Source organism: Podarcis vaucheri (genome assembly GCF_965113315.1).
Source record: "Podarcis vaucheri genome assembly, chromosome: 4".
NCBI lineage: Eukaryota > Metazoa > Chordata > Lepidosauria > Squamata > Lacertidae > Podarcis > Podarcis vaucheri.
The window spans coordinates 59,346,035-59,358,585 of record NC_138762.1 but is presented as its reverse complement, the minus strand read 5'-3'; the positions used below and the strand labels follow the sequence as shown (position 1 = coordinate 59,358,585).

Genomic DNA, 12,551 nt, shown 5'->3' with positions numbered 1-12,551 from the left:
TATATTTGAACTTTTCTGTGACCGTAGAAAAGTAGGATATAACTTTATTTTATTTTTTAAAAACTGCTTTTCTGCAAATAAGGAATCATGGGGAAAGAATCTGTTTTTCAGATCAAGCATCATCAATATGACACAATACGTAACCATCCCTTTTATTTTCTGGTGTGAATGCTGTTGTTTACGTAGCCAAAAAGGAACAACTTGTGTATAAAAGGGATCAACAGAAGCATTATTTTTTTTAAAAAAAAAGAACAACTGGATTTTTCTTGGAGTAGAGGGGAAGAAACACAACAAGTAATTCTTAAACCCCAGTAATGAGTCCTGTCAACCTTGCTCTTATTTTACATGTGAATAGTCCAAGTCAGTTTTCTTTAATTACTGAAGGCAATTCCTAGGCTGCTCAGAAATGCCCTTCTGAACAGCGTATATCCCTTCCTTCTATCCAAGCAGCCCCATAAGAGAACTACAGGTTGTAGGTTCAATTCCGGTATGGGACAACTGTATATTCCTGCATTGCAGGGGACTGGACTAGATGATTCTCAAGATCCCTTCCAACTCTTTAACTCTATGATTCTACTGTTCCTGGAACCACATTCCAGGTAGACGAAGGGCACAGAGCAAGAGCCAGAGATGTAGATTGTTAGCATAAGGTCAAACATTGCAGATCGGTCAACACACACTCCTGGGCCAAACTAAGCCTCTTAACAGAATGATGTGCGTGCGCTCTCTCTCTCTCTCTCTCTCTCTCTCTCTCTCTCTCTCACACACACACACACACACACAGCCAACCTCAAGGTGAAAGAAGGGTGTTTATCTCCAAATAATGGGGCTCCAGTCACCCCACTCACCCCTGCTCCCTTCTCGAAAGCGGCTCTCAAAAAAAAAAGCCTAGTTGCAGGCCAGTATTGTATTTTGCATTTGAAAATGACTGTGATGTTTGGTGGAAAGAAGTGTAAACAAAAGACAAAAACTCCACGATCATCATTCTCGGTGTAGATAAGTAAGTAACGCAATGGGGATGCACACAGCAGGTGCTGTATTGTACTGATGCAAGCTGGCAGACCTTCTCTGTGAAAGACTAGAGGAAAGAATGACACCATCACAGGCCCTAGACAACCATGACAAGGGTATCCCTGGCAACGACACAAGCCAGTAGCATTACCTCAAGTTAAGACTAAAGATTCTTTGGGACCCACCCCGCAAACAAACCGTTATTGACTTTCTTTCTAAACATCCACACAGTCTGCAACATTTCTCTCTCCACCGCCACCCCAGAGAGCACATGCTTTCCACCGCTTCCATAAACTAGTTAGCATCTAAGGCTAACGTTTTTAGGGTTTTAACTCTGGCAGATAGATTGCTTTGTGACTTTAGCTGGTCTTATTGCTAGGTTTGTTCTGATGATTTATGGCTGTTTCACGAAGTTTCATAGAATCTGTAGCTTGAACCCTGCCATGGGAATCCATCACAATGAAGGGTGAGTTATAAACGTTCTCAATAAAATAAACAAATGAATAAGTCTGCTGGTGGGTGTGGGTGTTTGTTTTCAAGTATCAATTTAACACTTGTAGGAGATAGGATGGAAGAAATATATGGTGACTTTTTGGGATGGGGAGGGGGGTTAAAACACCACTCCAAAATACGCTGATATTGCAAGAGCTCTTATGCTGCTTGGCAAGGACATGTAATCAAATTGAGTTGGCAGGGCTGGTGCAGGACAATGGATCACTCAAGTGTTGCATATATATTATAAAGCGAGAGGTATTGACCTGCATCACTGCACCTTGTGATCTGGTTGTAATATTCCATCCTGCCTCACTGTTGTTCGGTAACGGAACCTTTTTCCCCTTGCATGGAGGTCTCAGCGTTCTTTATCCAGTGGCTTTTGTAATTGGTAAAGAATGTATTCTGGAAGATTCATGAAGAAACGAAATGCCAAATCACGAGGATGGGAACAAAATGAGAATGAATTGGCTCTGCTTGTCACTGGTTCTGGCTCCACCGGCTGCTACCTTCCCTTCCTTTTGCCCTATTTGTCTCAATGGGCATCAGCCACCAGCGCTCATTGCACTGTTGGGAGGTTGAATGAAGAGCAAAATAAATAAATAAATAAATAAATAAATAAATAAATACTTCACATCACCAAAGTCTTGATTCCTTCAGAGGGTAGAATCCAATTGCTGCCCTAGCACTTTAAGAAGGGCTTCTGATCCAACAACTGCCTGGGAAGGAGGAGGTGATTTCTGCCTATACCACTCCCCCTCCACCCGCTAAAGCCTTCCACACCACCTGCCCCCCTGTTCTGAAAGGTTTCCCCATCTCTCTGGAGCAAATTTTCAAAGGCTGCTGAGACAGCGGGGGGGGGGGGGGGCAGGGCAGGGAACCAGCAGAAATTACCTCCCCTCTTATTTTGTTTGTGGAGGCATCCACTGGATCTGAACTCTTCCCATAAACTTAAGAACACCAACAGGATTCCACCCATATTCTGCAGCGTGAAATTGACTGAGATCCACTCTCACAAGCATTTCCAGTGCGGGAAATGCCTTGCGAAGGGACAGATTTACAGATATCCAATAAATTGCTACCAACGAAAAGCTCAAATTATTAGCATATCAAGCAATCCTGACAGTCTACCCCTATTGATAAATGGCACCATTCAAACTTAAATGAAATGATTCACTAGCCAAACATGTGACAGAAATGTTGGTTTTCTTTATCACACTTTTTTACCTCTACCAGGCAATGAGATTTAAAATGCTACACTTGATTAATCAGTAGAAACTACTCAGGCTCTTTTCAAGCATGAATTTAACGCTCACAAAAGCAAAAGATTAGGTTTGACTGGAGCCAGGACTGCCAGGATATTGCAGGTATTCTGCAAATAAAGCTTTAGTCCTTTTACCCTTCTAGCGCCAGAACAAAACAGGGTCTATCAACAGCAATTCTTCAGTGAACTTTAGGAGATTTACGACACAATCTTGGACATGTCTACTTGGAAGTGAGGTTCCACTTAATTCAACAAGGCATACTCTCAGGAAACCACGTAAAACAGTAACAATCCTATACACATTACCGTATTTTTTGCACCATAGGACGCAGTTTTTCCGTCTTAAAAACTAAGGGGGAAAGTCTGTGCGTCCTATGGAGTGAATGCGGGGGGGGGGGGGCAGGCAGGAAAAGTCCCCAAGAGCCACACACAAGCTTCGTGCAGCTCTTGCGGGCTTTTCCCCAGGAGGGAGAAGGGACTGATGCGGCCAGTCAGTCCCTTCTCCCTCGTCTAGAAAAACCTTGCACAATCTCTCCAGCCGGGGGGAGGCTGCGCAAGGCTAAAGAGGAAGCCAGGGCAGCGAACGCGATCCATCCCACTCACTGCCTGGGCTTCCTCTTTAGCCTTGCGCACCTCTCCAGCCACGGGAGGAAGCCAGGGCAGCGAGCGCGATCCATCCTGCTCGCTGCCCGGGCTTCCTCTTTAGCCTTGCACGCCTCTCCAGCCGCAGGAGGCTGAGCAAGGATAAAGAGGAAGCCAGGGCAGCGAGCGCGATCCAAAAGCCTCCAGTGGTGGAGACCCCCAACACCTTCCGAGGTCATAGGATTGCAGGGTTGAAAGGGAACCCCAGGAGTCATCTAGTCCAGCCCCGGTGGACAGCGAGCACGATCAATCCTGTTGCGCAAGGTTAAAGATGCTGCTCAAGGCTAAAGAGGAAGCCAAGGCAGTGAGCGAGATGGATCGCGCTCGCTGCCTTGTCTTCTTCTTTAGCTGCGCTGGAGAGGTTAAGCTCTTGGCTGGAGAGGTTGCACGGCTATGGATCCCGCTCGCTGTCTTGGCTTCTTTGCTCTTTGGGGCTGGGGACCCAGGCTTCCCCCGCAGCCCCGAGAAGCTCTGGGAGAAGCGGACAGACTGCGTGCAGCCTGTCCCTTGCTCTTTGGGGCTGGGAGGGGGAATAATATTTTTTCCCTTGATTTCCCCCTCTAAAAACTAGGTGCGTCCTGTGGTCCGGTGCGTCCAATAGAGCGAAAAATACGGTAATCTAGAAGCAAGTCTCACTGAATTTTGAATAGACATGGAAACCAAGGAACAACTAAGTAGACTATGGGGAGGCGGAAGAGAGAGTATGAGCATGTGTCTCCTTTGGAATGGTGTGTCTGATAAATTCTAAATAGAAAAGTGGTACAAAACCAATATAGAATACAATAATCAGTGCCGCCAAGTAAATCTTCCAATTCAAATTTCACTCAAACCTACGGAAATTGCACCAAAAGGGGGAATCTGACGGATTGAGCCCCACAGCAATTTAGTTTTCCCACCTAACTTCATCTGAGGTGGCTTGCAATGACATCATGACAACATTAAAAGGAATACCATAATGAAGATACAAGTTATACTACCTCATATTATAAAGAACAGTGATCGCAGCAATTATTTGGTTTGATTTGGAATGGATTTGGTTCAGATTTTATTATTTGGTTTGAATTGTATGTGTCATTACCACCTTAAAAGCAACAGAGGCCAGCTGAATATTTTTTTTGCCCCAATTAATTGGGAAGCATCTTCTTAATCAAGTGTTTTAGTAAATTAATATGATTGGCATATATACTGTACTTTTCCATGTATAAGATGAGGGGTTATTTTACTAGAAATTTATGTTAAAAATAGGGGTTCGTCTTATACACGGATAGTGCATAGGGGTGACATGGGACTGGTTGCTGCCGCGAACTGGAGATTGTCAGTGGCTATTTGGGGTGTTATTTGTGGCTGCGGCAAGGGCTGGTTTTGATTGGCTATTGCTGCGGTAATAGGGCAGGCAATGGGCGGCTTAAAAAGCTCAACAACTCTGGGCCACCCCCCAAAAGAAGCTCAACAACTCTGGGCTGTTTCGATTGCAAGCAGAAAGTTCAACTTTATGAGCTACTGAGATTTTATTAGTTATATTCTCACCTCCAAATTTGTCTGTAGGCCATTTGAAAATCACAAGACAGAATTCAGTCTGCCAATTATCAAAGTAATTATCTGGGAACCCCTCCTTGTCCTACCTTAGGTATTCATACACCTGTGAAAGCATGAGTCAATAACCATATTTCAAAATAGGCAATCACAGATGTGAAATAAGATTCCTTGTGATGCCTCATACAAAATTTCATCATAGCAACAGAGTCAGGCAACCTCAAAATGCATTTCCAACTCCTTTCCCCCCACTTTTACAGTCTACATGCCTAACCATTTCTGTTAAGTGCTCCATTTAAGTTATTGGTATGCAACTTGTGTACATATCTGCACACACAGGGTTTGCACTCTACCAACTCCAATACTTTCCTATTGCTCCCTCGGTAAAATATGCGGAGAATCCTGCACACTTTGCCATTCTATCCCATGGATAGCCTGTATATTTTTCAGATTGAAAAGTTCCTAGCTGCCACCCACACATTTTCACCCATCAGCTCAAAGATTATTATTAATGTCTATAAAGGCAGGAATAAGGGTGGGGTATAAATAAATAACCACAAGGAGTGCAATCCAGGCAAAAAATAAATTCCTTCTATTTCAAAGGAAGAGAATTAAAGTACGTGCTAGTTCCCTCAGCAAAATCAAAAGGACACTGAACTTCTGGTTTATTGCACCCTACAATGTTTAAATTCCAGAGATTCAAACTGGACTGTAAAAAATCAGTAAATCCACTATCAACATGCGCAACAAACCACTTAGGCCAGGCTTCCTCAACCTCGGCCCTCCAGATGTTTTGAGACTACAATTCCCATCATCCCTGGCCACTGGTCCTGCTACTGGATCACTGACCACTGGATCATGGGAGTTGTAGGCCAAAAACATCTGGAGGGCCAAGGTTGAGGAAGCCTGGCCTAGGTTAAAATCTATATTATGTCCCATATCTATTGCCCAGTGTATCATAAAGGCATAGAGGCTCTGATAAGTTCGTCTTTTGTTTCCCAATCTAATAACAGATTGTACATTTTAGACAAAAGCTTTTCTTTGTTTTGTAGAAGTTCTTTTTCAAATTGTGAGCTGTGGTCCGAAAAACCATTCTTCCTGTCTATTTTAATCATTTCATGTAACTGGTGATATTGTAACCAACCCTTAACGTGGCTCCTTACATTTTCCACTGATTTCAGTTTAGGTTCCCCCTCTGTAAAATGCAGCAATTCCCTGTAAAAAAAAAGAGAGAGAGAGAAAGCCCTGTTCTCATCTTGCCTGCCTGGATAGCAGGGCCTCTTCCGCTAGACTTTAAGGCATGTGATGGCTCTTTCAGTACCAAAAGCGACATCTATCATCTAAAGGAAAAGTAATAACCTCCAATACTTTAAACAAACAATAGGGACAGTTATTCTACAAATAGCCAAGGGTCCATTAGCAAAGCAGTTACTGTTAAACCTACTTCATCACAATCCTGCTCTCCCCAACACATCCTTCTGAGCGCTGGCCACCCTCTCTCCGGCTCCTCCTGATGCCAGTGTCTGATCTGATGATCTGTTCTGATGTCACAGAGGAGTTTTACAGGCAGGAGTGTCACAGACTCACTTTGCCATTGGTTTAGCTCTAATTTCACAGAAAAAGACCAGGGAGCTGGGTCATTAAGCAGGACTTCGGAAAACTTAAAAATGTGTATCAAACACTCCTTAAGCAACTTTTCCTAAATGTAACCACTTCATCCTTGTACACACGCTGTGGGCTTTTAAGAATCAATGCCTCGCAGCAGTTGCAGAACAGTCAAGTGGTTTTGGAGACCATGAAAATAACCATCATGTCCTATAACAAGACACAAATAATCACATTTTCCTATGTATCTAGCATATCAAGGTCTACAATATCGAAGTTTTTGGAATATGGTACATTCTTGGCTAGCTGCGGCACTGAATTCTGCAGTAAGATTTGACAACATTATATACCACCTAAATAGAAAATGTCGAGAATGTTCCTGTAATAGGTAGAAATTAAAAACCTATCAACTATTCCTAAGAGCAGAGGTAAATATGTACATCAATTATTCAAGAGTTATGATATATTGCTAAATGATAACTATTAAGGCAGTGTCACCCAATACTTATTAAAAGTTGGTTGCATTTTGGTATTGTGCACTAGGGACATTGTCCAAAGCTCTGCAGCTCATGAAAAACAAAAGCATTGGAATCTAAGTGATAATGAAATGAAATAATAAAAAAAGAAACATTAATGCATTATATATACATGAAAGCATATATATGAGTATATGTCCATAAAACAGAAAATTATAAAATGAAAGCTGTAGCCACTTTACTTAAAAAAATGAAGTTACTCAAACAATACCAATACAGTGGTACCTCCGGTTACAAACTTAATTCGTTCCGGAGGTCTGTTCTTAACCTAAAACCGTTCTTAACATGAGGCGTGCTTTTGCTAATGGGGCCTCCTGCTGCCACCGCGTGACTTCCACTCACATCCCGGGGCAAAGTTCGCAACAAGGAGCATCTACTTCCGGGTTAGCAGAGCTCGTTACCCGAAGCGTGTGTAAGGAGGACAGTACGTAACCCGAGGTTCCACTGCAATAGCTTGCACGATCTTTGGGATTATATCCTGTTTCATGCTTCTTCAGAATCAAATTGGAGAATTATTCACGGATGGCAGCCATTGATCTCATTATTTCCTCAATTTTTCCTTAATTTCTTTCAGGAATATGCTATTCCTGTTAATTGTAATTCTTCTACATACACCTAATCATTTCAGTTCAACATTAAATGGTTGTTACTCCAAAAGCTGTAATCCAAAAGTGGAGAATTCTTGAATGTTAGGCAATGACCTCCTGCTGCCCACAGCTTTGTCCATACACTTGTTCTATTTTATGAATTTAGGGGGGAATTGAAAGAAAGAGCAGTTTTATGATCATGAATAGTTGGGAGGCCAATAAGTGTTTTCCTGACTCTTCTTTCTCAAGACTTTTACAAAGGTTTTATAAACTACTCTATGAATTTTATCAAAGGTGAAAGGTATAAACTCCTAAAATTAAACAGTAGTAAAAAGTCAAAAGAGGTAGGAAAATAGGAGTTTAATAGATTCAAGGTTTGTGGGACACACCATGTGATCTATAGTTCCAGAACACTCTGGCATGTTGAACTGCTTGCAGTTTCAATGTCCACCAGCGTGGACACCCAAATTCACAGATGACAAGGTGTCATGAACTAGACTAGAACAGTGAGATTTCATATGGAAGATCAAACTTGGAGAGCTTTTTTTGTAGAGTCACATACCTGCTAGGAGGAAAAACTAAATTCTGCTAGAAGAAAAACTAATTGGGGTGGAAGACTTTCAAATTTAATTTGTGTGGCTTTATGACCATAAAACTTGTCTCCCCTCCATATTATTCTCACGAGAAACTGTAGCGATAATCATGGAAGGAAGAAAGTGAGCAGGGGGCTGTTAACCCAAAAGAGAGGTTCATTTGTTAAATTAGAACAAATGGAACATAAATTCTACCAAACATTATTAACAAGGAAGGGCAAGAATACAAATGGTCACCCACACTTGTCCAAGTACCCTGAACTGCACCCACGGAAACTCATCCAATGGCATCTGACCAGACTGCTCTGTAGACACCCCAAGAGACTGACCTACCATGATAGTAGAGTCTGCATTTCTATGGATACAAGTGATTTTATCCTAAAAATGTCTAGCAAATAGACAACAGGCTATTGAGAGCTCTGCCTTTCTTTGGGCCAGGATATAAACCACCACACCACACTACACTCTACATTGCTCTGCTGCACACCAAGTCAAGGACTAACTTGCAGCACAGAAATTACCCTTCTTTGCTGACTTCACTGCCACAGAGTAGGCTAGATAATCCACACAGATCTGTGTCCAGTTGTATTCATTTGGAGTCTTTATCCGCTTGCGTTCTAGCAGTCTTCCAGCCTGCTTCATCAGCCTCCACTCCAGGGTATACCACTTTCGCTTCAACATGGTTTTGTCACAAGTGTCTAGCACAAAAGCCAGATAATGGTGGAATTGGCACTACCACAGATGCCACATAATACCCGTTCTTGCTGCGGCAGACAGCACCATTTTTGCATGTTCTTTTTTTGTTAACACAGAGTGGGATTCAACTACGTTGTTGTTGCACAGAACAAGGTCTGCTCACACAACAGGACTCCCCCCGTACTCCCTAAATCTGCTTTGGAGGGTTGAGAGAAAACCCATAGCAGGTTTAGGGTGTGCATGGGGTAAGAATTGCGTGGGGGAAGTCTCATTGCGCAAATGTACCTCATAGAATTCCACCCACAGCAACTATGTAGATGGTTGCATGGAGAATGACAAGTACTGGGTGTGTTTTTAGCGTTTCTCATTTTCTGGTTGCGACAGAAGTTTAAAAGCTCCACTAAATTAATAATGCATCAAACAGAGGGTTTGGCTCTACCTTATCAGTGGTAACAGTCTACCTAAAACAAAGATAGTCAGTGTTATGCCATCCAAATGTTTAAAAATACAACTCCCATCAGCCCCAGTCACTATGACTAATAACCAGGGATAATGGGAGTTGTAGTCCAAAAAATCAGGGATGAAGAATCTTATGCTCTCCAACTCCTATTACCCACAGCCAACAGGGCCAATGGTCAGGGATTGTGGGAAATGTAGTTCAACAACTTATGGAAGGCCACAAATTTCCCTATGTCAGGTCCTCTATGTAGTTGATCTGCCATATTCAAAGGAAGAGGAACGTGGATCTTTGAGTAAAGATAGGTGGATAGATAAGAGACAAATAGATGATAGATAGGTTGTGTGTATACATACACTTACCAATTAGGCTAAACTAACATGAGAGCTTTATATTCAGACTTGCTTCAGAAGCAATATTTTTCTCTATACAAATAAGGACATATTTAAAGCAGTGAGAGAATTTATTCTGTTACACTCCATAGATCCCATGGTTACATATTACTATTGTACCACACATCTGCACCCAATGTTTGGTTTAAAAAACAACAACTCACTGTGACTTGCCACAATAATTCAGATACCTAGTTCATCTCAGGGTAATCTGGTCAGCAGTATGGGCTCACAGACGAGATATCTGGTGTGTGCTGCAGCAACTATCTAATCTACATACAGTGGAAAACTCACATTTCACTTTACATGCTGTAACATTTTACCTATGAAGCCACAGAGCCTTCTCTGTGGTGACACCCCCACCCCCCCGGTGGAATGCCCCTCCCAAGCAGGCTCACCTTGCACCAACTTTGCCAACCTTCTGCCATCAGGCAAATATGTTTTGATTCTCCAGGGCATTTTATCAGTGCTAGCTGTCTTGCTTTCAGTGTTCATCCTTACGTGGGTGGGATGGTTATTTTATTTTTAAGTATGGTGGTATTTTTTGTAGATGAACACTTTTAACACATTTATTTCATTTTAATTGCGTTTTATTGTATTGCAAATCACTTTGGGGTTCCGTCTGTGAAACACAAATTGATTAAATCTAATCTGATCAGAGAGAACAATGTTCTCATACTAAAAGTAGAATGGCAAGTACGCATACCTTAATTTTAAGGCCCTTGCCCTTTAACAGACCAGTGTCTACTGATTCATTTAAAAGCACAGACTGAGCAAAATTAATAGCAAAAACCTCTTAATTCTCTCAAAACTCCCAGGGACAAGATAACTGAGTAGGATGGGCCCCTCAGGAAGCATCTCTTGCATCTCAAACACATGAAATCGAGACAGTCTGGCGGAAAGGATATAGTCTTTTCCAGTTTCTGTCACTAAGAATTCCAACCGCTGAGCATCCTTGCGACTGAATTGTTAATTGCCTGTTAACAATTCCTATACAGTACAATCCCAGCCCACAAATATAAAGGCTAAAGAGAAAGTAATGAGTCTAAAAAGAGTCCACCCCACGATATGGAAGCCCCTCCTTTTCTTGCAACACCACAGATACCCAAGCAAAGCGGCAACGTACAAGCCCAGAAAGCATACCTCCAATTTCACAATCCTTGGGAGAAGCAGGTGGGGGCCTGAAGCACAACCGTAGGGAAGGGTGTGTGCAAAGAGACAAGGGCTGCTTCAGCATCGCAAGGCTAACGCCTGGTGTGTTTAAAAAAAAAAACCCGGAGAGAAACTCAGCCAAAAAGTAAAAAACACACACATACACACTGAAGAAATCCGGCAGACATAGCTCTCCCCTCACTACCACGGCACGGAAGCAATTAGGGGAACGGAGGAAATTAAGGGAGGAGGGGACGCTACTACCCTACCATCCAGCGGTCTGAAGGCAGCGGCTCGCACAATGCAGAGGGGCGAGGGCGAGGGGGGAAAGGAGCCTAATCCATTAAGGTTCCCCGGGGGAGGGAACGGGGTGCAGGAAGAAGTTGGCAGCCGGAGAACGAGGCTTGCGAGGGGGAGGGAGGCGCCCGAGGAAGGACTGCAGCAAGGAGAGGGCTGCGTGGAGGGGCTGGGGAAGGAATAAAGGAGGAAGGCGGGGAGAGGGGGGGGCGGGCAAGCAGGCTGAGCCCAGCGGAGCCACCTGCGAAGAAGGGCAAGCCGGGGCCGGCGCTGTGCCAGGGGAGAAAGGGGTGAAAGGGTCTCTCCTCATGGGAAAGGGAGGGAAGAAACCCGATCTGCCGGCAGCTGCACCAACCCGCCTGCACCACCCGATCCCTTGCCGGAGCAGCACAAACCTGCAGCAGCAGCAGCAGCAGCCGACGCCGTCTCGCCTTCTTCCTCCTTTCCTTGCCCCGCGGCTGCCCTGGCCCAGCTCCGACCCAAGAGCCGCGGCCACCTCCGCCGCCGCCTTCCCCCGAGGAGGAGGAGGAGGAGCACCGCCGCCACCTCTTTCCCTCAGCACCGGCTACCGCAATTGGGGCCGCCGCCTCTGGTACTGCGGCGGCGCTTCGGAGGGCTGCTCCGAGGAGGAGGCGGGCGGGAAGCCTGGGGTCGCGGCGGCGCCGGGCTCCGGTGCGGAGAGCCGAGGGCATGGAGTGCGGCAGACCCAGCTGCCTCTGTGTGTGTGTGTGTGTGAGAGAGAGAGAGAGAGAGAGAGAGAGAGATGTGGGGTGTGTGTGTGTGCGGTTGTGTGCTCCCAGCAGCCGCTACTTCCTGTGCAGCGACAGTTCAGTTCCTCCCGGGCCACCGGGGGCAGGAGAGTTGGGTTGGAAGCGAGAGGAGGAGGTGGAGGAGGGCGCCGCCGCCGCTGCAGAGGACGCCTTGGCTCCTAGGCAGCCGGGTTCCTGCATTTGCAAGCTCGCCTGCAAGGGAACCCGCGCTTGCATCAAGGCCGGTCCTCCCGGGAGGCGGGAGGCATTGTTCCCTGACGACAACGCCTCCTCTCCATCCCTCCCCACTTTCCAGACGCGCACGCCTATCCAGAGCTGGAGAGCCGCGGCCTCCGCAGTTCTAGCCCGAGTCCCGTTCACTGGGGTGGGGCGAGGAGGAGGAGGAGGAGGAACAACGCCCGCAGGCCGCTCCATCTCGCCGCGGCAGCGGACCATCCTCCGCCTGCTTCTTCTCAGGCTTATGGGGGGCAAAGAGTGGTGGGGGGAGAGAGAGGCAAGAGTCGCGTCACGGATGCAAGATTTCA

The 12,551-nt window shown here is 45.1% G+C and overlaps 1 protein-coding gene across 6 annotated transcripts in view; it reads right to left on the bottom strand.

Moving 5' to 3' along the window:
- The window catches only part of AGPAT3 (1-acylglycerol-3-phosphate O-acyltransferase 3), a 65,314-nt gene extending 52,984 nt beyond the window's left edge, over positions 1 to 12,330 (bottom strand). The window contains exons 1-2 of one of the 6 annotated variants that reach the window (XM_082219894.1): positions 6,387 to 6,441; positions 1,770 to 1,908 (exon numbers count right to left, since the gene is read on the bottom strand). The gene's annotated coding sequence lies outside the window, so the exon portion shown is untranslated. Of the gene's footprint in view, positions 1 to 1,769; positions 1,909 to 6,386; positions 6,516 to 10,951; positions 11,035 to 11,229; positions 11,379 to 11,652 lie in introns of those variants that run through there. The other 5 variants (XM_082219896.1, XM_082219895.1, XM_082219898.1 and 2 more) reach the window with 5 other exon arrangements.
- Positions 12,331 to 12,551: the final 221 nt, after the last annotated feature.